Here is a 24,997-nt window from a genome sequence, read left to right as displayed (position 1 = left end):
AGTTATGTTGTTCACTAGTTATCCATTTTAAAATTGATTCCTTAAAATAGGCAGGTTTGATTGTTAAAACAGACGTTTGATTTTCATTAATTCTGAAGGTGAATCCTTTTGGTCTTATTTACTGGTTATTAGAGTTAAGTTTTACTCCACATGTTTTTTTGCAATTTTTACTCTGTCCTGTTGTTTGACTCCTGATTATGAACAGGATTCTTTTCTTGGTGTTCCACTGGTAGCCTGCTTCGCTTTATAATTTATAATATTTCTGATAAAATAAACAACGGCGCTTGAAATCTAGTTTTGCCTGCCAAATTGTGTTTTAATTTGAGAATAACATTTCTCTTCCTTTCCATATTTTCTGGTTCCCATTTGGCTCATGCAACACCCGCACCTATAGTGCAGATGTCCTGCCCTTGGCATCTACTAATGCTCCTCTGAACTGGGTACTGGGAGTAATGCGATGGTTGAAATACAAGAGATTGTTAGATTTTCCTTCTCTGGTTGTAAGGAAATGGCTGCTCATTATCTTCCCAATATCCCCCCCCCCCCCCTCATTTCCCCGAGAAGCTTCATGTCGGTGCACTTTTATATCCCCTGGGCGCAATTCTCCCATCGGGAGTCTTAAGTGCCGATGCCGGAGTGAAAACCGGAGTGTTTTACTCCGGCGTCGGAGCCCTCTCCCAGCCCCCTATTCTCCCGCCCCCGGGGGGCTAGGAGCAGCGTTGCGCCATTTGCATGCACGGTTGCCGTCCTCCACGAGGCCGCCCCGCAAGAAGATGTCGGATGGATCTTGCGGGGTGGCGGAGGAAAGGAGGTCCTCCTTCAGAGAGGCCGGCCCGCCGATCGGTGGGCACCGATCGCGGGCCAGGCCCCATTTGAGGCCCCCTCAAGTGCAGGAAACCCCCCCCCCCCCCACACAGGCCACCCCCCCCCCCCCCCCAGCATACCCGCGCTGTTCCCACCGTCAGCGACCAGGTGTGAACAGCGCCGGCGGGAACCCGTCGTGTTGGGCAGGTTGCTTGGGCCATCACGGGTGAGCGGCGATTCTCCGAGCGACCAGCCGTGATTCTCGCCGCGCTGGTTTGGGGGGGTGGTGGGAGAATAGTGTGCGGGTGTCCGGGCGGCGTGGCGGGACACGCGAGGCGCCCCGGCGATTCTCCCACCCGGCGTGGGGAGAGGGGGAGGGGGGGGGGGAGAATTCCGCCCCCTATCTTTCTCTTCCCAGAGTCTGCCAGCTCTTCCTCCCTTTCATGCAATTAATTTCCCCTTCCATCTCCCATTGCAGCTTCAAGGTCTGTGAACTTCTCAAAGCAAGTGATTCTGGATTCAGAATAATGTGGGCCAATGACCTCATTAGATTTCCTGCTTACAGCACACAGCACCCAGAATTAGATCCAGTGGCAACAGGATTTGGACAGGAATTGCGGAGAGAGGGGTCAGTGACTTTTGCTGTCAGCCAACACCAACATATGGACTAGAAATATGTTCTGTTTTCCCAGTGCACTGCCACTCCCCTTTTTCCCTGCAATCTTGCAAAATTTTCCTTTTCAGGGCGGCACGGTGGTTAGCACTGCTGCCCTACAGCTCCAGGGATCCGAGTTTGATTCCTACTTTGGGTGACTGTTTGCACCCACCCTATCCCCATAACCCCACCTAACCTTTGGCGACTAAGAGGCAATTTAGCAAGGCTAATCTGCACATTTTTGGACTGGGGAGAAACCGAAGCACCCGGAGGAACGACTATGGCACAGTGGTTAGCACTGCTACCTCAAAGTGCCAGGAACCCTGGTTCAATTCCAGCCTTGGGTGACTGTCTGTGTAGACTTTGTATGTTCTCCCGTGTCTGCGTTATTTTCCTCCGGGTGCTCCGGTTTCCTCCCACAGTCCAACGATGTGCAGGTTAGGTAGATTGGCCATGATAAATTGTCCCTTAGTGTCCAAAGATGTGCAGGTTAGGGCAGCACCGTGGTGCAGTGGTTAGTGCAGCTGCCTCACGGTGCCGAGATCTCGGGTTCGATCCCGGCTCTGGGTCACTGTCCGTGTGGAGTTTGCACATTCTCCCCGTGTTTCGTCCCCACAACCCTAAGATGTGCAGGGGAGGTGGATTGGCCACGCTAAATTGCCCCTTAATTGGAAAAAATGAATTGGGTACTCTAAATTTAAAAAAAAGACGTGTAGGTTAGATGGGGTTACGGGGATAGAGCGGATGCCTAGGTGGAGTGCTCTCTCAAAAAGGGTGAGTGCAGACTCAATGAGCCGAATGGCCTCCTGCATGTAGGGATTCTATGAATGATCTAATATTTCAGGTCGATGACCTTTCACCCGAACAGACTCCGACCAGCTGAGTATTTGTTGAATTTTCATTTTTTATTCTGCCACTGTGCCACTTCCTGTGCTCTTCCGTTGCCCCTGGGATGTCAGACTGCTCCATCTGACATTCAGTCCTGGATCAGCTGCAATTTCAAACATAATTTCCTCTCCATTCTGTAGACTGATTGTCCCCTAAATCAGCTTGTTAGCCACTAAAATATTCAACGACACTTTGTCAACTATTTAAGTAGTCTCTCTAAGCTCAGCAATCATTATCCTCCACGGACCCCATCACATCCAAATCTGTGTTGCCTGAACCGCACCCCATACCAAATCTTGCTCTCTCATCGCCATTATCTCTGCTGACCTATTAGCAAATGGGGTGGCATGGTGGCGCAGTGGTTAGCATTGCTGCTTCACAGCGCAGAGGACCTGGGTTCGATCCTGGACCCGAGCCACTGTCTGTGTGGAGTATGCAGATTCTCCCCGTGTCTGCGTGGATTTCTCCATGACCCAAAGATGTACACAGTAGGTGGATTGGGCACGCTAAATTGCCCCTTAATTGAAAAATAAAATTGGGTACTTTAAATTTTAAAAAAACTTATTAACTTCTGGTTTGCTAAAGCTTCAAATGTAAAATTTCCATCCCTATTGCAACATGCAAAATTGATGAGCCAGAAAAGACCAGTCCCTCCCCCCCCATCCTTCCACTCCACCCACCAAAACTATCCATTCCTGTTACTTGGGGCTCTCGTGCATTTCTCCTCTTTTCACCACGCCGTTTTTAAACCCTGCCTTCAGCTGCTTAGTTTCTATTGCTTTGGAATTTCCTTTTTTGATCACCCCCCCCCCCCCCCCCCCCCATCTTAGTCGCCCCTGACTTCTCTTTGCCTTTCTATGCTAATAGTATTATGTAAATCCAAGTTGTTATAGAACCATTGTCGTCAATAATGCTTGAGCGACTCCCTGTTCCTCTTTGCATAGTTTTGTTGGATTGATGAGGTCTAGGTTTAACGTTTCATCTGAACGCTAGCATCTCCAGCAATGCATGGGCAGCACTCCTCCAGTGTCATATCGCAGAGTCTACTCAAATTGTATTCACAAGCTCTGCAGGGGTGCCACAACTCAACATTCTGAACTGTAGAAAACAACTGTGGAACCCTGTTGAAATGCTCTATTTGCTTGGATGCCATATACTACATATGAGGCCAGATCAGTTCCGCTGATAAAAGTTCTATATTTTTTTGTGTCATGTTCGGTATGATCCAATATAAACATAGCTACTCTATATACCAGCAATACTGAAATCATAACAGCACTGCGCCAAGCTCAAATATTGAGTGCCGCATCTATCTCCTTTGATACTTTTATCTTTATAATTAAAGGTTGGCTCAATAGTGTTCTCTGAGAACCAAGTCCATTTTATAATTCTTAGTTTTTAATTAGTGGGGTCTATGTGAGCACAAGTATTTTTGTGCTAGATATTAGTTTAACAGACTGTTAAATCCATTGTTCCCTCCCATCCTGCCAAGCAGTGTAATTACAGGGTAAAACCTAGTCTTAATTGGTTTAATTTTTTAATTAGCAATGCTGGAGCCGGGAATATGTTCTGTTTTGTTAGAGAAAGCAAGTTTATCGTACTAAGCAAGAACAAAGAACAATGGGCTTTGCATGTTCTGACAGGCGGGAAAGAACCAGGAGATCAATGTGAAGCCCAAGCTATTTCCAATCCCAGGCCTTATTTAAGTAATAAAGGACTGTGTTCACCGCCTGCACCCTACCCCAATTATCATTAGGTGTAATGTCAGGGCTGGCAAATGGAAGCAGAAATTGTATTGGGAACTGGAGGACACCAGAGGACGCAAGGGAATGGTTCCATGCATAAAGTTGATGCTAGACATAGGATTTGGTAATTGATGATGGTACTGGGAGGGAGAAGCAAGTCTGGGGCTGGTGGCTGAGGCCCAGGAAGCTCTTGCATGGCTCAGGGTAGCACCAATGCTCCCTGTCAGCTGTCAGCAGGCAGACTACCCACAAAATTGTCCCCTTTAAGCTCCTGCCACAACAGCTGCATAAGAATAATTTAAGGTATCGTGCATTGAAATAGACAGGCAGGCATGACAAAAAAATCAAATTAGATTGGGTAGTACTCCTGCTCTTCCTAACCCACCGTGGCCTCTTACTAGCCACTGTTGCCATGGTTTGGCTGACTGGCCTCCCTATTCCCGAAGTTAAAATGCCAGTGGGGTATTGATGCCATCAACAGGTCAGGAATTTTACATTAAAAGTAAGCCCCTGTCTATCTGCACCGCAAAGTCAGTGAATGTAAAATGTCATTGTGCCAGTAAGTGGACCTGGGTGGTCCCGCAAAACGTGCTTGTTAGGTGAATTGGACATTCTGAGTTCTCCCTCCGAGTACCCGAACAGGTGTCATTGCGTGGCGAACAGGGAATTTTCACAGTAACTTAATTGCAGTGTTAATGTAAGCCTACTTGTGACACTAATAAAAATTATTATTATTAACCCTTCACACATCCTGATCAAGCCAGGTGAAGACCATGTTAAAATTGAGGCTTATATATGTAAAACCCCAATAGGGTGAGCAAGAACATTTCAGTAGTTCAACAGTAATGGTAACAGCTCATGAACAAATTGCTCCAAGATTTAATTGAGCAAGGTGGGCAACTGAAATTTTAATAACTGAAATCTTTTCAAGTTTAGCTGCCGGCTAGAGCGGCACGGTGCGCAGTAGCCTCACGGCGCCGAGGTCCCAGGTTTGATCCCAGCTCTGGGTCACTGTCCATGTGGAGTTTGCACATTCTCCTCGGATCTGCGTGGGTTTCACTCCCACAACCCAAAAGATGTGCAGGGTAGGTGGATTGGCCACGATAAATTGCCCCTTAATTGGAAAAAATTAAGTGATATCTTGAAACTATTCTGTGCGTCACTAGTTTGGAAAAGGCAGACACCATTTTGTTCCATGTGTAAATTGTGAAGTGGGTTAGCTTTTGAGGCACTGAAAAATATGGGGAGAGACAGGGTAGTGGGTTGCCCAAGCAAAGAGACAGCAGGATAATCATGTGTGGCAAACGTCAGTGATTCTGCAATATCAGTTGTACTGTTATGCCTGCGGCTTTAGTTCCTGAACAGCCGCCACATTGCCACTTATGTTATTGATACTTTTCCGATTGTACTAAAACATGTTTACACTTTGATATGATCAGAAAAAAATAAATTGCACTTATATAATGTCTTTCACAAGGATGTGCTAAAGGCACGTCACAATACCTTCCAGATGTAATCACTGTTGTTATGTGGGCGAAGGTAGCATTCAACTTATGCAAACAAAGCCCCAAAGCAGCAAATAAATAGATTAACTGACCATCTTTCGTGAGTTAAGGAATTAATGTTGACCAAATACTGGGAGAATTCTATGGGATTCTGTTAATTGGAAAAGAAACAGAAAATTCTGGGAATTCTCAGCAGGCAGCATCTGTGGGGCAAGAAACAAAATTAACATGCAGAATCTTGGTGAGGCATTGGGGGTCTCTCCTGCCAGCTGGAGAACTGGCAAGAGACCCACGCTGCCTCTTCTCAGGAAAGTCCGCCGAACCACAAGTCAATCAGGCTGTGGCAAGGCCAGCGGACGGGCCTTCCCCAGAAATCAATACACTGGGGAGGAAACAGGGGAGATTAAATGACAAAAGGGAAGTTGGTGCAAGGCAAAAGAGGATGGTAACTGGACAAGTACAGAATCAAAAACTGGATCCAGAGGGGTTGTAAATGGCAACAGTAGCATGATTAACAGCATCTACTCTCTGGAAAAAATGATAGTCAAGGTTTTGATCCAAAATCGATCAACTCGGCGTTAAGTGCAGTACTGAAAGCATTCTGTTTTATTTTCAGATCATGCTGTTAGATGGAGTTTAACAGGCAGTTGGAGGGGATCTCGGTTTAACGTGAGAAATAAAGGCAGGAGTAGGTCATTTGGCCCCACATGCTTGCTCTGCCACTCACTGTGACTGATTTTAAAAAAAAATGAATTTAAGAGTACCCAATTCTTTTCTTCCAATTAAGGGGCAAATTAGCGTGGCCAATCCACCTACCCTGTACACCTTTTTGGTAATGTGTAATTAGAACGGAATTATTGCCAATCTCGCTGTACGAGACCCCTTGGGGATGAGCGACCATAGCATGAAAGAATTTTTTATCAAGTTGGAGAGTGAAATAGTTGATTCGGAGACGAGGGTGCTGAATCTTAATAAAGGGAACTATGAGGCCTGAGTAGGCCGTGATAGATTGGGGAGAGTTACTTCAAGGGATGACAGTGAATAGACAATGGCAAACATTCAAGGAACGCATGGAGGAACTACAGCAACTGTTCATTCCTGTCTGGCACAAAAGCAAAGGGGGTAAGAGGGCCAATCCATGGCGTGGAATTTCACAATGCAAGTGAGAAGGCCCAGGCATTCTTTCTCTAATTGAGCATATCGTTGCTCAGTGGGGGTCATGGCCCTTGTCGCATAGGCCACTGGAGCCCAGGACGAGGTGTCGTCCTTCTGGAGGAGCACCGCCCCAATGCCGTCCTGGCTGGTGTCTGTGGAGATTTTAGTCTCCCTCGCTGGGTCAAAAAAAGCTAGAACAGGAGCGGGGTTAGCTTCGCTTTCAACTCAAGCCACTCTGCTTGATGTGCGGGTAGCCACTGGAAAGTGGTGGACTTCTTCACCAGGTGCCTGAGGGCCGTGGTGTGTGACGCGAGGTTGAGAATGAACTTCCCCCAAAAATTTACCATCCCCAGGAAGCGGAGGACCGCCTTCTTGCCCTCTGGGGTCTTCATTGTGTTGATGGCCTTGACTTTGTCCAAGTCTGGTTGCATGCCCTGCTGGGAGATCTGATCACCCAGAAACCTAATTGACGACATGCCAAAGGAGCATTTGGTTTTATTTAATTTCAGGCTGTTGGCATGTATGCGCCTGAAGACTTGTTGCAGACGAGAAATATGTTCCTCCGGGGTCGTGGGCCATATGATGACATCATCAACATAAACCCGCACACCGTCAATGCCCTCTAGCATTTTTTCCATTATTTGATGAAAGATTTCGGAGGCCGAAACAATACCAAACGGCATGCGGTTATAGCAATATCTTCCGAAGGGTGTATTAAATGTGCAGAGTTCCTGCTGGACTCGTCCAGTTGTATCTGCCAGAAACCACGCGATGCATCCAGCTTTGTAAAGAATTTGGCATGTGCCATCTCACTCGTCAGCTACCCCCGCTTCGGGATCGGGTAGTCTTCCCTCATAATGTTGCGGTTCAGATCCTTGAGATCTGTCTGGTGATTGGTCGTGTTCTGTTCTGTATGTTGATTGGCTCACCTGGGTGTCTGTCACTGCCTGCTTTTACCTCATGATGTGCATGGGTGCATATTATGACAGGGGTGAAACACACGCAAAAACGGGGAGAATGTGCAAACTCCACACAGACAGTGACCCAGGGCCGGGATCGAACCTGGGACCTCGGCGCCGTGAGGCAGCAGTGCTAACCATTGCGCTACCGTGCTGCCCGAGATTGCAGCTATGAGGAGAGTTGAATAGGCTAGGGTTGTTTTCCTTTGAACAGAGGAGGAGGCCATGAGGTGTGCAAAATTATGAGGGGCCTGGACAGGAGAGTCTTGTTCCCCCTAGCTGAGAGGGAGTCACCAGGGGACGTAGATTTAAGGTGATTTGGTAGAAGGGTTAGAGGGGTCATAAGGAAACGTCTTTTCACCCATAAGGTGGTGGGGGGTCTGGAATTCGCTGCCTAAGTTGGTGGTTGAGGGGAAAGTATCTGGATTTGCATCTAAAATGCTGTTAACCTGCAAGGCTATGGACAAGGTGCTGGAAAATGGGATTAAAATCAATGGCTAGTTCATTTTTTCTCTTATTTTCTGGCCGAAGCATTCACGATGGGCTGAATGGCATCTTTCTGCACCATAACATTTCTATGGTTCTCGAGATTTATTGCGGAATTAGGCTCACTACCAAAACCAGCAGCTCAGCCAGCAGATTGGCAGCAAATGGCAACACTGTATTTTAACTGCTCCTATGCTCTGTTTCCCTTGATTGGGAAGAGTCGGCATTGTCCCTTAAGTATATTTGATCATTTTTGAAATATAAGGTTTAATTTTTGCGACCAGCCAAAAAGTCAAAAGCCAACCCTCTCCGGGGCTCAGTGGTGAAGTTTGGTGAAGATCAGTGCAGCAGTTCTGGTCTTGTTTCTTGAAATTTGAGCTGTTCCTACAATCATTTTGAATATAAAAAAAATAAATTTAGAGTATCCAATTATTATTTTTTTCCAATTAAGGGGCAATTTAGCGCGGCCAATCCACCTAACCTGCACATCTTTGGGTTGTGGAGTGAAACCCACGCAGACATGGGGAGAATGTGCAAATGCCACATGGACAGTGAACCCGCGATTTGAACCCTGGTCCTCAGAGACGCAGTCGCAGTGCCATCCACTGCGCCACATGCTGCCCAACCATTTTGAATTTTACCTGTTTAAACATAAATAGGCAAATTTTCTGGGGTTTGGTGGGTGGTGGTTCTTGCCTGTGAGGTTGGTGAGGAAATGTGAGGCTGTCTTTGAACCATTTCCAAAAAGCAAATTTTAGGAATCAGTGGGCGAGGCCAGCCTTTCGCTCTGTGTGCTGCACAACAAGGGTACAAATAGCAGTAATTTGCTTTTTCACAGCGGCCATTCAAGCAACTGTTGCCGTAGGATGTTGCTCTTGTGGTGGCAGGTTCAATATTTGTTCCAAAGGAGAATCATTCGGGCTCAAAATGTAAATTTTGTTTCCCTCTCCACAGATGCTGCCAGACTGCTGTGTCTTTCCAGGACTTCAGTTTTTATTTCAGTTTTTGTACAGCCTTTGGCATCACTAGAGTCAGATTCACTTAGCGTCGGGCTAGGAATACCCGGAATATTTTTAACTGGGTCGAACAGGAAGCTGGCCTTTTATGAATCTGCCAATTTTTGTTTGTTGCCTCTGGCTGTGCAAGGCATGCCATGTTGGGAACTATAATGGCAATAAAGCGAACGAAAAACAGCTTTAGCAAGTTACAAGGAAAGGCTTATTCTCTAAATCTGCTGAGAACAATGAACTTCCTTGACCTTATTATCAGGGCACACAGTGACTGTAGGAGTCAACATTTATTTTTATTATATAACATTGTGCTAATCCATCTCTCGGAATGCGTGTCCCTGCTGATTATTAAGGACAGGGAGCGGGATAGATTTGAGCAGAAATGTTGAAATAATAATCTCTGATTATTATTTCACTACTTCAGGGTGAGCTGTAGGACTTGCCTATCATTCTGTAGCGATACTTTTAAGTCTTTTACTTTTACAGCAAATGTATCCCTGTGAATCAAGTGTTCATATTCTGTCTCGGGATTTCATTTTCCAGTGGTACATTGGAGGCCAAGTAAGAAAATTGGAGTTTCTTTTTTACACTTTTCCAATTAAGAGGCAATTTAGGGTGGCCAATCCACCTCACCTGCACATCATTGGGTTGTGGGGATGAGACCCATGCAAACAAGGGGAGAATGTGCAAACTCCCCACGGACAGTGACCCAGGGCCGGGATCAAACCTCAGCGCTGTGAGGCAGAGGTGCTAACCTCAGTGCCACCGTTCGTACAGTATCTTTAATGTAGTACCACACCCCAAAGCTTTTCACAGATGTGTTATCAAGCACAAAAGACAAGAGTTAGATGAGCCCTGGGCTGTGGGGCTGGAGGAAGTTACAGAGATAGGGAGAGGCAAAGTCATGGAAGGAATTGAAACCAAAGATGCGAAATTTTAATATTGAGGCACTGCTCAACCAGGAATCAATGTGGGTCAGTCAGCAAAGGAGTGATGGGTCAATAGGGGCTTTGTGTGAGTTAGGATCGAAGCAAAAGAGTCTTGGATGAGCTCAAATTTGTGGAGGGTGGAAAAAAGAAGAATGGCCAGGAGAATCTTAAAATAGTTGAAATAGTTAAGTCTTGAAGTGGCAAGTGCAGAGATAAAGATTTCAGCTGCAGAGGAGCTGAAGCAAGTCTGGAGGTGGGGTAAACATTGACAGTCTTAGTGATGGTAAGGTTATGTTGTCGGAAGTTCACCTCAGTTAAATGTGGCATCAAGGCTGCAAATAGTGTGGATCAGTCTCAGGCCTTTACTAGGGATAGGGATGATAATGACTAAGGCGGAATTTTTTTGGCAGATCCCAAAGACTATGGCTTTGGTCCTCCCAGCATTTAGTTGGAGAAGGTTTCTGCTCAGTTAGGCCGGAGATTGGATGAGCAATATGACAAATTAGAGACAGTGGGGGGAGTGTCAAAAGAGGTAAACTTGAGTGTCTTCGGTATACATGTGGAGCCTAAGGTTATGTTTTTGGATGATGCCACTGAAGGGCAGCATGTAGATGAGAAATAGGAGGGGGGAGGGGGGGGCATGGATGGATCCTTGAGATGACAGTGCAGGAACAGGAAAATAAACCATTGAAGAAAATTCTCTGGCTAGACCTGATGAGTATTGAATCAGGCCAGTGCAGGCCCACTTCGCTGGATGACCAAGAAGAGATTTGGGTAAAGGATAGTCTGAATAGCCATGTAAAAGAAGAATGAAGAGGAATAGTTTACCACGGTCACAGTCACACAGGGTGTATCATAACGTTAGCATATCAAAGCCACTCGTATGTTTTTAGGCTGACCAAGGAGACCTGGCAATTGCAAGAAATCAGAAAGCCATTATCCAGAAAACCTGGGGCCTCGATATCTGAAGGCACCACCACCAATAATGGGTTTGAATCGTATGTCCCATCTCTGGCTTTTGTGGTAATTGTTGTCTGATTACACTCCTGTGAAATGTCTATGGATGTTTTCATTATGCTGGAATTATGCAAATGCATGTTGTTGCTACTTTGGTGCAACACTGAGGAAGTTGTGTATTATTGGAGGTACCGTGCTTTGGCTGTTCAGATGAATGGAAAATGTCCCATTGCACTAAGACTTTGAAAGGGTTTAATGCAGTGGATGTAGAGAAGATATTTTCACTTGTGAGGGAGATCGGAACTAGGGATCGCGAATACAAAATGAGCAGGTAATTGGCCTGGCATTCCTCCCTTAACTAACACAGTCCCCATCAGTAAGCCCATGGTATTGTGGTCATCCATTTGTACCAGGACACTGATGTTATCCATTTACCATTCCCATAAATGTCAATGACACAGGCATGGCATAAAATGTATTAAATGCTCCAGTTATTTTGGGCAGTTTCAGCTGTTCAATCAGCTGCTTGTACTGTGTAGGATGTGATTACCGTAGCTTCCTAATCCTGCCATTAGAACTGGGTTATAGTTTATAATAAATACAACAGCAAATAAGTGTGGCTTACATCAACTTAATGAACCTGAATAGCCACTGATTTACTTTGTTTCAAATGATCTGGTGCACTTTGAATGTCAAGTGAACAGGCTTTGCATGTTTTACCACACACCTCACAAACTGAATAAGTAAACCATGCTAACACTCATGTAAACAATGGGATTGTATCACCAAAAACCCACAGACTGGGGATAGGCTGGGTGGTTGGGTGGGCCGGGAAGGTGGTCCGGAGGTCACAAGACCTTATAGGGCAGGAGGGGAGCCCCCAGTCAGAAGGGGGCTTCTGAAGGAGATGTCCTTCACTCCCCTTCCTGTCCAAGATCCAAAGTTCCATGTTAGCCAAACCCCACCCCCGCTCAGCTGTCATCCGCCTGCCAGCCTAAAAATTGAGGCTGGGTGGGAAATAGCCCTTGAATAGCCATTAAGTGACTACTTAAGGACCTTAATTGGGGCAAAGGCTGGCTTCCTGCCCAAGACCTCCCCCCCCCCCCCCCCCCCCAATGTAGAATTGCTGTCAGCCAAGGTGGACAGGAACCTGGAGGAAGTCCTGTGTGAGCAATAACACGCTCGTCCTCCCACCCTTCCCCCGCCACGGGCCTGTGTCAGTAGCATCTTCCTATGTGCAAATTACCTGCTGTAATTTCCTACATATTAACAGTGACTACACTTGAATGAGTAATAAACTAGATGTAAAGCACCAGGGAATATCTGGAGATATATAATCAAGCACTGCCTAAGTGCCAGTGCAGTATTTTTCTTATTTACTTATAATATCCTGGGGAAATGTTGGGTGTAATATCCTGGGGAAATGTTGGGTGTAATATCCTGGGGAACTGTTGGGTGTAATATCCTGGGGAAATGTTGGGTGCAATATTCTGGAGAACTGTTGGGTGTAATACCCTGGGGAAATGTTGGGTGTAATATCCTGGGGAACTGTTGGGTGTAATATCCTGGGGAACTGTTGGGTGTAATATCCTGGGGAAATGTTGGGTGTAATATTCTGGAGAACTGTTGGGTGTAATACTCTGGGGAACTGTTGGGTGTAATACCCTGGGGAACTGTTGGGTGTAATATCCTGGGGAACTGTTGGGTGTAATATCCTGGGGAAATGTTGGGTGTAATATCCTGGGTAAATGTTGGGTGTAATACCATGGGGAAATGTTGGGTGTAATATCCTGGGGAAATGTTGGGTGTAATATCCTGGGGAACGGTTGGGTACATGTCTTGCATCTGGAGTTGATGTCATTGTTCCAGTGTTTGAGTGGAATTGGGGTGTTTACTTCCAGGGAAGCAAGTCATTTGGAGACAAAATCAATTGCAGGTCTCTTTTTAAAAATAAATTTGGAATACCCAATTCTATTTCCCCCCCCCCAATTAACAGGTAATTTAGCCTGGCCAATACACCTACACTGCACACCTTTGGGTTGTGGGGGTGAGACCCACGCAAACAAAGGAAGAATGTGCAAACTCAACGCAGCCAGTGACCCGGTGCCGGGATCGAACCCGTGTCCTCAGTGCAGTAGGCAGCAGTGCTAACCACTGTACCACCATGCGCCCCCAATTGCAGGTCTCAGTGCTGGTCCGTGTCTTGTGGAAACTGATCACCTGTTTGCTATGACAGTTGGGGAAATGGCCCAAGGTGTAAGGGGACAAAATAGATTTAAAACAAATCTTCTGTCCACAACATATAAACAGAAAATGCTCGAAATACACCGCAAGATTTTGATCACCCTGTCCAAATATCGCCATATGCGGTTTAGGGTTAAGTTTCAAAATTATGTCCGGTAACACTTTTGTGAGGTGATTTGTCATGTTTTATCATGTTAAAGCCAATGTATAATGCAAGGTCAGTATTTATAAAAATCGAAAAGAGGCGATGATATTTTCGATGGTTACCCCATTTCAGAATAGGGCAGTCATCATCCTTCACTTGTTCAACTGCTAATTTTAACTCCTTGTAATTCAGTCGGAAGTTGCATGCAAGTCTTCCCATTGCACACAGAGTTTATCAAAGTATCTCATCAGATTAAATGTGTGTCATGATGAATTGCAAGCAGTGACCTTGCTTGTAATGATGTAAATAGTTTGGATGAACAGCATGGCTTATCTGCAATGCCCATCATCAGACTTCAAAGATTATTTTTTCCCTGACTCCAGCAAAAACACAATTAAAGTGCTGAGGCTCAGTGATATTTCTCATGTCAAAGGCTCTGAAAAGGACACTCTGTTGATTCTGTGGTCGATGTATTTTCCCGATCCAAAGCCAGGCAAGATGTTGCTTTGTGGCTGATGAAAATTCATAGGAAATCGTATTCAGCCTTTCATTAAAATATGTCCCTGTGATAAAGCAAATAGTTTTGTGGGGAGAAATAATTGGATATTATTTTCCAAAGCAGACATTTTGGTATCGGTTTATGTTTTCGATGTTTGCAAATGACCCATTCTGCAACCCAACTATTTGATCCAAAACTGTATGGCAACAAACCCTGTCTGCAGCTCCTAATGACCACATCTGTAAAAGTAACTAACCGAAGTGCAGATTTTTCTGAGGGCTGTCAGTTTCCCACTGACTACATGTGCATCTAAAAATAACTGATTTAACAAAGCCAAGCTGAAGATTGGCTGCCCTCAATTGGTTTTTTTGGAAGCCTTGAGATTGTGTTTTTTAACCAAAGATGATGCCTGGAGCCCCTCCTGAATATGTTTATATTTGTTTAATTGCTGGAGGTCTCCTATTATGCATGCTGTGTACAAGTCATGCTCATCTTTGTGTTGCTGGTTCTTGGCTTACTGACAAAGTGTCATTTGGAAACACAGCATACATCAGAGAATCTCCATTGTGCTTATTTGGCAAAATAAATCTCTGGAGAGAATTGTCATTTTAATTCCCAAAGTGTCACACTGAAGTTTCAGTTATGGTGGTATTCCACAATTGAACAAGTTCAGGGGCGGTATTCTCCGCAATTGGCGCGATGTCCGCCGGCCGGCGCCAAAAACGGAGTGAATCAGTCCGGCATCGCGCCGCCCCAAAGGTGGGGAATTCTCCGCATCTTGAGGGGCCGAGCCCTCACCTTGAGGGGCTAGGGCCGTGCCGGAGTGATTTCCGCCCCGCCGGCTGGCGGGAAAGGCCTTTGGCGCCCGGCCAGCTGGCGCGGAAATGACTTTGCCGTGCGACGCATGCGCGGGAGCGTCAGCGGCCGCTCACGGCATCCCCTCGCATGTGCAGTGGAGGGGGTCTCTTCCACCTCCACCATAGTGAAGACCATGGCTAAGGTGGAAGGAAAAGAGTGCCACCACGGCACAGGCCCGCCCGCGGATCGGTGGGTCCCGATCGCGGGCCAGGCCACCGTGGGGGCACCCCCCGGGGCCAGAGCGCCCCGCGCCCACCCCAGGACCCCGGAGCCCGCCCGCGCCGCCTTGTCCTGCCGTTCGAAAGGTGGTTCAATCCACGCCGGCTGGCGTGGGTTGACAGCGGCGGGACTTTGGCTCATCGCGGACTGGTGAATCGCCGGGGGTGGGCCCGCCGACCGGCGCGGCGCGATTCCCGCCCCTGCCGAACCTCTGGTGGCAGAGAATTCGGGACACGGCGGGCGCGGGATTCACGCCAGGCCCTGGCGATTCTCCGACCCGGTGGGGGGGTCGGAGAATCTCTCCCCAGAAGTCAGATTGAAAAAAATGTTTCTGTTCGAATTCAATGCTACACCAATTTAATACAGAATTCATTTTTGTAAGCAAGTATTTTGAATTGCTTTGTATGTGGTCACCAAGTAACAAATGGGTAAATGATGTTTCATCAAATAATTATGCTTCAGGGGTCTACTGTTTGGAAAATATGTTAGCAATATCGCAATGCTGGCTCTGCATACTGGAGACCATAGAGATATTTTCCTTTGTACTATGCTATGTCGCAAACAATTCAGAATGTCTTCACCTTGAAACAGGAATTAAAGGAGAAGAGGAGTGATTATAATTGTCGTGTGAAATATGGTGGATCATTTTGCATCACACTGGCGGTGAATTTTAGTTTAATTTTGTCGAATTGTCCCTCTAGATCAGTGTTCTTCAAAGTCGCGGGCGGGTGTCGGGAGGGTCGCGGAGCTGTTGTCCGCGGCGCTCCCGATCACGCAAATGCCTGCGCAACAGCCGGCTTTTCATAACGCCGGCTGCAAGCGGCCGTGAACATGGTAAAAAAAAAACATTCGTCCGCATTACGCATGCGCGCACGATGATCGGCGCCGCACCGATGATCGGGCATGCATGCGCAGTGCGGCCGCTATTTTTTTAAATAGTTGCAGCTTTTTGTTTTACAAGTTCTGTAGTGGTTTTTATTCATTTATTATACACATTTAATTTTTTTTCATTTATTTTAATCATTTTATTTTTTTTAAAGTTCGGGTAGGCTTTATTCATTTTTTTCATTTATTTTACTAATTTTTCCCCCCATCTTTTTTTACAAGTTCGGGGGGGGGTTTTATTTGATACAATTTTACAGGAAAAAAATTCTGAACAGATGGAGACTCCATACTTTCCGAAACCAGAAGGCTTCACCTTCATCCAACAGGTTCCATTGGAGGAGCGTGTACGAGGGCCAAAGGGACCCAAAACCATTTCCTCCATTTTTGTCAGCAGCAAACAAGGTAAGAGAAAATGGTGGGTCGCGAATGTTGGCCGGCTTGGGTCACGAAGGTCGGCCGGGTTGGGTCCCAAAGGTTGACCGGTTGGTAAAAATGGGTCCCCGGGAAAAAAGTTTGAAGAACACTGCTCTAGATGGTAGTGGATGTGGCTTTGGCAGGTGCTGCCTAAGGAACCTTGGTGAGCTCCTGCAGTACACCTTGTAGAGATACACATTGCTACCACTTTTTGTCGGTGGTGGAGTGAATGAGTGTTTGTCGAAGGGGTAGCAATCAAGTGCCGTCTTTGTCCTGGATGGTACTGAGCAACTTGAGTGTTGTTGCAGCTGCATTCATCCAGGCAAGTGGAGAGTATTCTATTACACTCCTGACTTGTGCCTTGTCGATAGTGAATAGGCTTGGGGGGCGGGGGGGGGGGATCAGAAGATGAGTTACTCATCACAGGATTCCAAGCCTTTGACCTGCTCTAGTAGCCACAGTATTGCTATGGCCAGTCCAGTTCCGTTTCTGGTCAATTATAATACCCAGGATGTTGATTATGGGGATTCAGCGATAGTAATGCCATTGAATGTCAAGGGGTGATGGTTGGATCCTCTCTTGTTGGATATGGTCATTGCATGGCTTTGTGTGGCGTGAATGTTACTTGCCACTTGTCAGCCCAAGCCTGGATATTGTCCAAGTCTTGCTGCATTTGGACATGAACTTCATAATCTGAGGAGCCACAAATGGTGTTGAACATTGTACAGTCATCTGTGAATATCCTTATATTGGAAGGAAGGTAATTCATGATACAACTGACGATGGTTGGGCCTAGGACACTATCCTGAGGATCTCTTGCAACCATGTCCTGGAGCTGAAATGATTGACTTCCAACACCACAATGATCTTCCTTTGTGCCAGCGGCGAGTTTTCCTCCTGATTCCCATTGACTCCAGTTTTGCTCAAGCTCCTTGCTGCCATACTCGGTCAAATGCTGCCTCACCTCTGGCATTCAGATCCATGTTTGAACCAAGGCTTTAATGAAGTCGGGAGGTGAGTGACTCTGGTAAAACCCAAACTGTGAGCGTCCGTGAGCAGGTTATTGCTGATTAAGTGCCGTTTGATGCACTGATGATGATCTCTTCCATTATTTTGCTGATGAACGAGAGTAGACTGATGGGGCGGTATTTGGCCAGGTTGGATTTGTCCTGTTTCTTGTGTACAAGATATACCTGGGCAATTTTCCACATTGTCGGGTAAATGCCAGTGTTGTAGCTGTATTGACTTAGGTGGAAATGCACCCAGGTCCCTCTGCTTCTGTCCCCCCTTAAGAATGTTACCTGTAATTTTCTGTTGGCTCTCCATGTTCTTCCTACATTGCTGAATTGTATTATAATCCATACAGTAAATATTATTATTGGTTCTTCATGCTTTAGTGCGTTTTCTGTCCAGTGTAGCTGCAACATTTTTTATAAGAAGAATTATTTGTCACAATCCAGGACTACATGCTGTCATTTAAAAAAAATAAATTTAGAGTACCCAATAATTTTTTTCCAATTAAGGAGCAATTTTAGCGTGGCCAATCTACCTAATCTGCACATCTTTGGGTTGTGGGGGTGAAACCTGCGCAGACACAGGGAGAATGTGCAAACTCCACACGTACAGTGAGCCAGGACCGGGATCGAACCTGGGTCCTCGGCGCCGTAGGCAGCAGTGCTAACCACTGTGCCGCCATGCCACCCTTTTGTTGTGACCATATGTGTATTCGGACCATTGCTCTCCATTTGCTGCTGCTGAGTGGTGGGTAATGAGGACATCGCAACTTGAATGATCAATGTTGCTAAGCACTGCTCAGTGTGGTGCGAGAGGGTTGAACAAATTCCGAGTATATTCTGGGGTTGATTGACCGAATCCCGCGCCGGGCCAGAGAATCGCCGGAACTGTGTCACGATGCCCCGGCGCGCGATTCTCCGAGGTGCGGAGAATCGGCACCATTTGCGCCGGCGCATTTGACACGGCGCCGGCTGCAGGCCGGTAGAATTGGCGGTGCTGCCGATTCTCCGGCCCGGATGGGCCGAGCTGCTGCGCGGATACGACAGAGTCCCGCCGGCGCCGTTCACCCCTGGTCGCTGCTGGCGGGAACTCTGCGCGTAGGGTCGGGGGGCGGCCTGTGGGGCGGGGAAAAGCAATCCTTCACCGGGGGGGGGGGCTCCGATGGGGTCTGGCCCGCGATCGGGCCCACCGATCGGCGGACCGGCCTACTTTCTCGCGCGGCAAGCCCCTGAACACCGACGCCATGTTGAGCCGGGGCTGGCGCGCTGAAGAAATCCCCCGCGCATATGCGCGTTGGCGCGGCGCCCATTTGGCACCGGGAAAGGAGGCTGGAGCAGCTCGGTTGTCCCGTGCCCGTTTTGCGCCGTCATGAAACGCGACGGCATTCAGTATGGCGTGAACACTTGGGCTCAGTTTTGAAGAATCGCCCCCCACTGCTTCCAACTGCTGGACAGTGTGAGTTTTCCTCTTCCAAATTTTCCCCAATTATTCCTGCAGGTTTGAAATGATTTGTACTGAGTATGGTTCCAAAGGCAGCTGACCCCTCCAATCCATATCTAGTCTAAGTGTCAAGTTTTCACCTTGACTGTATCAAGCCAAAATGCACATGCAGGTCAGTTATTTGACCAATTAGGTCATTATAGCTGAGCCTGATAATTTTTCATCACTAGGGGCTGGTTTAGCTCATTGGGCTAAATCGCTGGCTTTTAAAGCAGACCAAGGCAGGCCAGCAGCACGGTTCAATTCCCGTATCAGCCTCCCCGAACAGGCACCGGAACGTGGCGACTAGGGGCTTTTCACAGTAACTTCATTGAAGCCTACTTGTGACAATAAGCGATTTTCATTTTTTCATTTTTCAATTGTGCCTTGAAAAGAAGATGGGCGGAATTCTCCAATCCCAACCCCAGCAAATTTGGTGGTGGGTTGGAGCGGGAGAATCTAGCGTGAGCCAAAAAGACTGAAACCCACCAGTGTGAAATCACATAACAATTCTCCCAATGACGGACTGGTCTTCGCACTGGCTGGTGGCACTGTCAGGATCAAGATACCGGATGGTGGGTGGTCTGCCCCGGCTGGCGTTGTTCGACAGGCTGCGCCCCGCTCTTATGTTGTACGTATGGCTGATAGCTCCATCGTGCGAAGTAATCGACGGGCACTGCGCAAAGTTGCCTGCCCGCAACCACTTTCTCCTCCATTTCCATATGTTGAATTGCCACCCCCGATTCCTCGCACCATGAGGCCACCAGTCAGGCTTCGCTCCCGCCTGTCAAGGTGCCGTCGTCCCCTCCACCACCTCTCCGGCGGTCAACCAGGATCAGGCGCAAGCCTCAGAGACTGGACTTGTGAACGTTTGTTTTGTTTGCTATGTTCTGTTGTCCTCCATCAGTCACGTTAGACAGACTCATTCACATGTAAATACATTCACATACGCCAAGAAAACATTAAAAAAAGGGGAGATGTCATGATATGCAAACATGCAGCTAATGAACACATAGAATAGGACACGACCAATGAGCAGTCAGGACACCCAGGGCTGGTATCTCACTATAAAAGGAATGAGGCACTCACCCCCGCCTCTTTCCACAGACCAACATCTCCAGAGTGAGACAGGGTGTATCCTCAGCATCACACCCCAGCACGTGACTTAGAGGAAGGCTGGTTCAGTTAGACTGAGTTACTACATTTAGATTAGCAGAGAGTCGAACTCATTGAGAACTGTGCTAATAGTTCAATAAAACACATTGAACTCACTTCAAAGTCTGGAGCATCTTTTACTCAAAACTGCATCAAGTGGCAGCTTGTGTTATTCCAAATTACAGAACTCAACACCTGGGTTCAATTCCGGCCTTGGGTCACTGTCTGTGTGAGTTTGCACTTTGCCCCGTCTCTGCGTGGGTTTCCTCTGGGTGCTCCAGTTTCCTCCCACAGTCCAAAGATGTGCAGGTTTAGGTGGATTGGCCATGATAAATTGCCCCTTAGTGTCCAGGGATGTGTTGGTTAGCTTAAGAGGTTATTGGGATAGGGTGGGGATGTGGGCCTGGGTGGAGTGCTCTTTCAGAAGGTTGGCGCAGACTTGATGGGCCAAATGGCCACTTTCTGCACTGTATGGTTTCTGTGATCCTGTGATCCTGCTGCAGTTGTCTGAAGTGTTAATGAAGCAGCTGATTGAAGTAAATGTTGTGCTGAGGTTTGCACCCCCATTATAGTAATTATACTGATGGGCACAAGAAACCCTGATGTTCCAATCTTTAATTTTATTGTCTAGATTTACAATAATTTTAGGCCATTATTTCCTTTGTAATATGCAAAACGCTACAGTATATAGCATTGAAAGCACAATAATGTGTTTGGTGATTACAGTGCATCAGCTACAGGGATTACTTGGGTAGGTTTTCACCTTCAGTGTACCTGTCCTCTGCGTAATGGATCCTAGTGCATAAAGCTCTTTCCCTCTAAAGAATGAAAATCAACCCACTGTTCGTGATACCTGTATACATAATAAATTCACCATAGTCCCAGATGACCATAGGCTGCTTTCCTCTTTTGAGGGGAAGAGCTGACTGGTGGTAATTTAACCTGAGGATCACCACACCTCAGGCAAGGTGCAAGGTTGAGTAGGCAGGCCTTCATGAATAACCACAGCTGGAACAGGAATGAGCCCCTGCTGCTGACCTCACTCTGCATCACCAACCAGCTGTCTAGCCAACTGAGCTAAGCCTGCCTCTATGATATACAATAAGTATAACGTATTTTTAAAATGTTAATAGTCAGCGGCCCAGGCATGCAGGACATCTTTGACCTCACGGATGCACTTGTGGGCTGCAGGTTGTAATATGCTGCACAAATCCCGCTCAACCCCTGGAATGAGCAGTGGCATAAAGGTTCAGGGCTGCGGTGATCTTCATGGACACCGGGCGCACGTATCCTCCTCCTCCACAGGGTTCAAAGTCTGAGAGAAAAGACCACCTGGGCCTGGGAGATGCTCCGCAGTGCATCAACAATGTCCACCTGCATCTGGGACATGCAATCGAGGCCCTCGGCCATGGCCATCACTGACTGAGCCATGGCTTGGACACCACCACTCGTGACGTTGACATCGTGCTCCAGGCGTTCCACTGCAATCGGCCCCCTAGCAGTGTTGGCCTCGGTGTCACGCATTGCCGACGCCATCTCCAGCGCCCATAGCCTTTGGGGCTCCACCAATCGGTTATGCAGTCGTCAGAGTGCCACTAACATCCCCTCCTGCATCAATTCAAGGATAACGTCCAGAGGCTCAGCATCTGACCAGGACCCAGCTGAATCCTGGAATCCAGTAGACCTCCGACTCCTGCCTCCACCTGATGTGCATCACCAACTGTGTAATGCTGGGCAACACGGTGGCACAATGGGTTAGCCCTGCTGTCTCACGGCGCCGAGGTCCCAAGTTCGATCCCAGCTCTGGGTCACTGTCCGTGTGGAGTTTGCATATTATCCCCGTGTTTGCGTGGGTTTCATCCCCACAACCCAAAGATGTGCAGGCTAGTTGGATTGTCCACGCTAAATTGCCCCTTAATTGGAAAAAATGAATTGAGTACTCTAAATTTATTTTTTTTAAACTGTGTGATGCTGACTAGATGTGCTCCAGAAGCATGCCCACTAATGTTGCCCGCCGAGGTGTGCCTCTCTGCGCTGGCTGATGGTGGGGGTGATAACTGTGACAGCTGTGACGTGTCGATAGTGGCAACCTAGGAGCTCTCCTCTGAGGTGTTCTCTCGTTTAGTGGGGGTGGGGGGTGGGGGGGTGGGGTCAACTGTCTCCATCTTGCCACTATTAATGTAAACAGGGGTGTTTACAACACTTGGCTTCCTGAAGTCGATGACCAGCTCCTTAATTTTGTAGACATTGGGGGAGAGATTGATGTCGCTGCATCATGCCACTAGGTTCTCTATCTCTCTCCTGTACTCTGACTCTTCGTTGTTTGAGATCTGACCCACTACGGTTGTGTCATCAGCAAACGTGTAGATAGAGTTGGAGCCAAATGTTGTCACACAGTCGTGTGCATAGGGAGTATAGTAGGGGGCTAAGTACACAGCCTTGTGGGGCACTGGTACTGAAGATTATCGTGGTGGAGGTGTTGTTTATCCTTACTGATTGTGGTCTGTGGGTCAGGAAGTTGAGGATCCAGTTGCAGAGGGAGGAGCCAAGTCCTAGGTTTTGGAGTTTGATATGAGCTTGGCTGGGATTATGGTGTTGAAGGCAGAGCTGTAGTCAATAAATAGGAGTCTGATGTAGGAGTCCTTGTTGTCGAGATACTCCAGGGATGAGTGTAGGGCCAGGGAGATGGCATCTTCTGTGAACTGATTGTGGCGGTATGAGAATTGTAGTGGATCAAGACATTCTGGAAGTATGGAGTTGGTGTGTCTCATAATCAACCTCTCGAAGCACTTCATAATGATAGATGTCAAGGCCACCGGACAGTAGTCGTTTAGCCACGTTGCCTGGTTCTTCTTTGGCACCGATGATGGTGGTCTTCTTGAATCAGGTGGGAACTCGGAATGGAGTAGTGAGAGGTTGAAGATGCCCACGAACAACACCGCCAGTTGGTCCGTTCACGATCTGAGTGCACGACCAGCGACTCTGTCAGGACTCATTGCTTTCCGTGGGTTTACTTTCAAGAAGGTCAATCTGACTTCTGAGGCGGTCACAGTAGGTATGGGTGTGTCCGAGGCTGCTGGGGCAGTTGACAACAGTTTGTTGGATTCTTGCTCGAAATGAGCATAGAATGCATTGAGTTCATCGGGGAGGTGTGCACTGTTGCCAGAGATGCTACTGTTTGGCGAGAAGGCAGGAGAATGGGGATGAGAAAAATATCAGCCATGATTGAATGGCGGAACAAACTTGATGGGCCGAGTGGCCTAATTCTGTTCCTATGTCTTAAGGTCTTTTCCTTGTAGTCAGTTATGTTATTTAAGCCTCGCCACAACTGACGGATGGTGATGCCAATTCTACTTCAGTTGCCACTCCAACTGAGTTCTGCTGAGACAGTACAGGCAGGTGCGACCCTGTGATCTTCAGTTTAATAATTCATCAAGGAAGGACCTACAAAGCATAGTGAATATGTATACAGATGTCCTGCCATATAATTGCATGACATGTGACGTGATGAAATGGACAAGGCATTGCCATAATCACATTGCTTCTGCTATCACCAGTGCACATTTTTAGGAACTTAATATAGACCAAATATCCTCCCAGCAGGACTATATTTCACAAGTGTACCCATGGATGACGTATCCCAGCTGAAATCCTGTTCCCTATCAATGCAGCAAATAATGCAGGAAAATGAATTATTCCTTCCCTCTTATGAAGAGGTGATATATCTTTATTGCGCTGGGATTCTTATAGTGTCACTGAGCATCACAGCATTAACCTCACTTCAGTGGAATGGACAGATTAATTCCGTCCACTTTTTTGAGGCACCTGTAAAAATTCAGGAAGGGCCTTCCTGTGCTCTGTGCTAGATGTGTGAGCCCTGAGAGACCAAGGAACAGATACCACTTTTCTTGGAAAGAAGTGATAATTAAAAAGATTAAATCGATGATCTGGCTCTTTCTTTGGGGATTCGATAAGCAATTTTTAGCCAGTCAGCTTTATGTAGCAGTTAGGGTTAGGCCAATAGAGCTGTTCGTACTTTGTAAGTGGAGAAGGAGTCGTATAGCCACAGACATCTGCCAGCTGTTCCTTCTATCTGCTTGTTACGCAGTAACATTAGGGACAACTCTCACCATACAGGATGATGCCTTCGGCGACTTGAAAAGGGAGAAATGTAGTTTTATTACTGCTTATCCAGATGTTGAACGAAGTGGAAACTTTGATGTAAGGGTACATTTACAGAGGTGTCTCCTATGCCTTGTGCAAATGGCATGCGCCCAGAGGTTTCATTAACTTATCTATTCATTGCGCAGCCGTGTTCAAATGAACTAATATTGTGCGTTAGACAAGTGATATCAAGTATATAGGCAGGATTCTCTGTTTGGGAGACTAAGTTCTCCCGTTCGAGTAGCATCTTTCCTGGTCTGCGTTGGTACTAGGAGCTGCGCCCAGGAGCAGTTCACTCTCCCTTGCCATGCTAATTTATGCACGGGTGGGAGCTCCCAGCATTCCGTTTCGAATCCCATTATCGGGCCGCCATTTGAAGCGGGCGGGCGAATACCAAGGCGACTGCCAGGGTTACCCTCCCTACCCCAGCATGCATGAGTGTGACACAACCCCCCTCCCCCATCGGACATCTCAGGCAGGATTCTCCGGCCACCCGCCGGGTCGGAGAATCGGCGGGGGGGGGGGGGGGGCGTGAATCCGCACCCGCCGGATGCTGAATTCTCCGGGGGCGGGGAATTGCGGCGTGCCGGTCGGCGGCTGCTGGCAGCACCCCCCCCCCCGACGATTCGAAGGGCCGAGTGGCCGCCCGTTTTCAGCGGATCCCGCCGGCGTAAATCACAACAGGTTCTTACCGGCGGGTCCTGGCTTCACGGGCGGCCTGCAGAGTCCTCCGGGGGGCGGGGGGGATCTGGCCCCGGGGGTTGCACCCACGGTGGCTTGGCCCACGATTGGGGCCACCGATCCAAGGCGGGCCTGTGCCGTGGGGGC

The 24,997-nt window shown here is 47.5% G+C and overlaps 1 protein-coding gene across 14 annotated transcripts in view; it reads left to right on the top strand.

Annotated features, from left to right (window-relative positions):
• LOC140424893 (sickle tail protein-like) overlaps nt 1-24,997 on the top strand; it is a 931,095-nt gene that overhangs the window by 498,469 nt on the left and 407,629 nt on the right. The gene's annotated exons all lie outside the window — the stretch shown is intronic.

The sequence above is a fragment of the Scyliorhinus torazame genome, chromosome 6, assembly GCF_047496885.1.
Source record: "Scyliorhinus torazame isolate Kashiwa2021f chromosome 6, sScyTor2.1, whole genome shotgun sequence".
In the NCBI taxonomy this organism is placed as follows: Eukaryota; Metazoa; Chordata; class Chondrichthyes; order Carcharhiniformes; family Scyliorhinidae; genus Scyliorhinus; species Scyliorhinus torazame.
The sequence above is the reverse complement of the archived record's forward strand: the minus strand, read 5'-3'. Positions and strand labels throughout refer to the sequence as shown.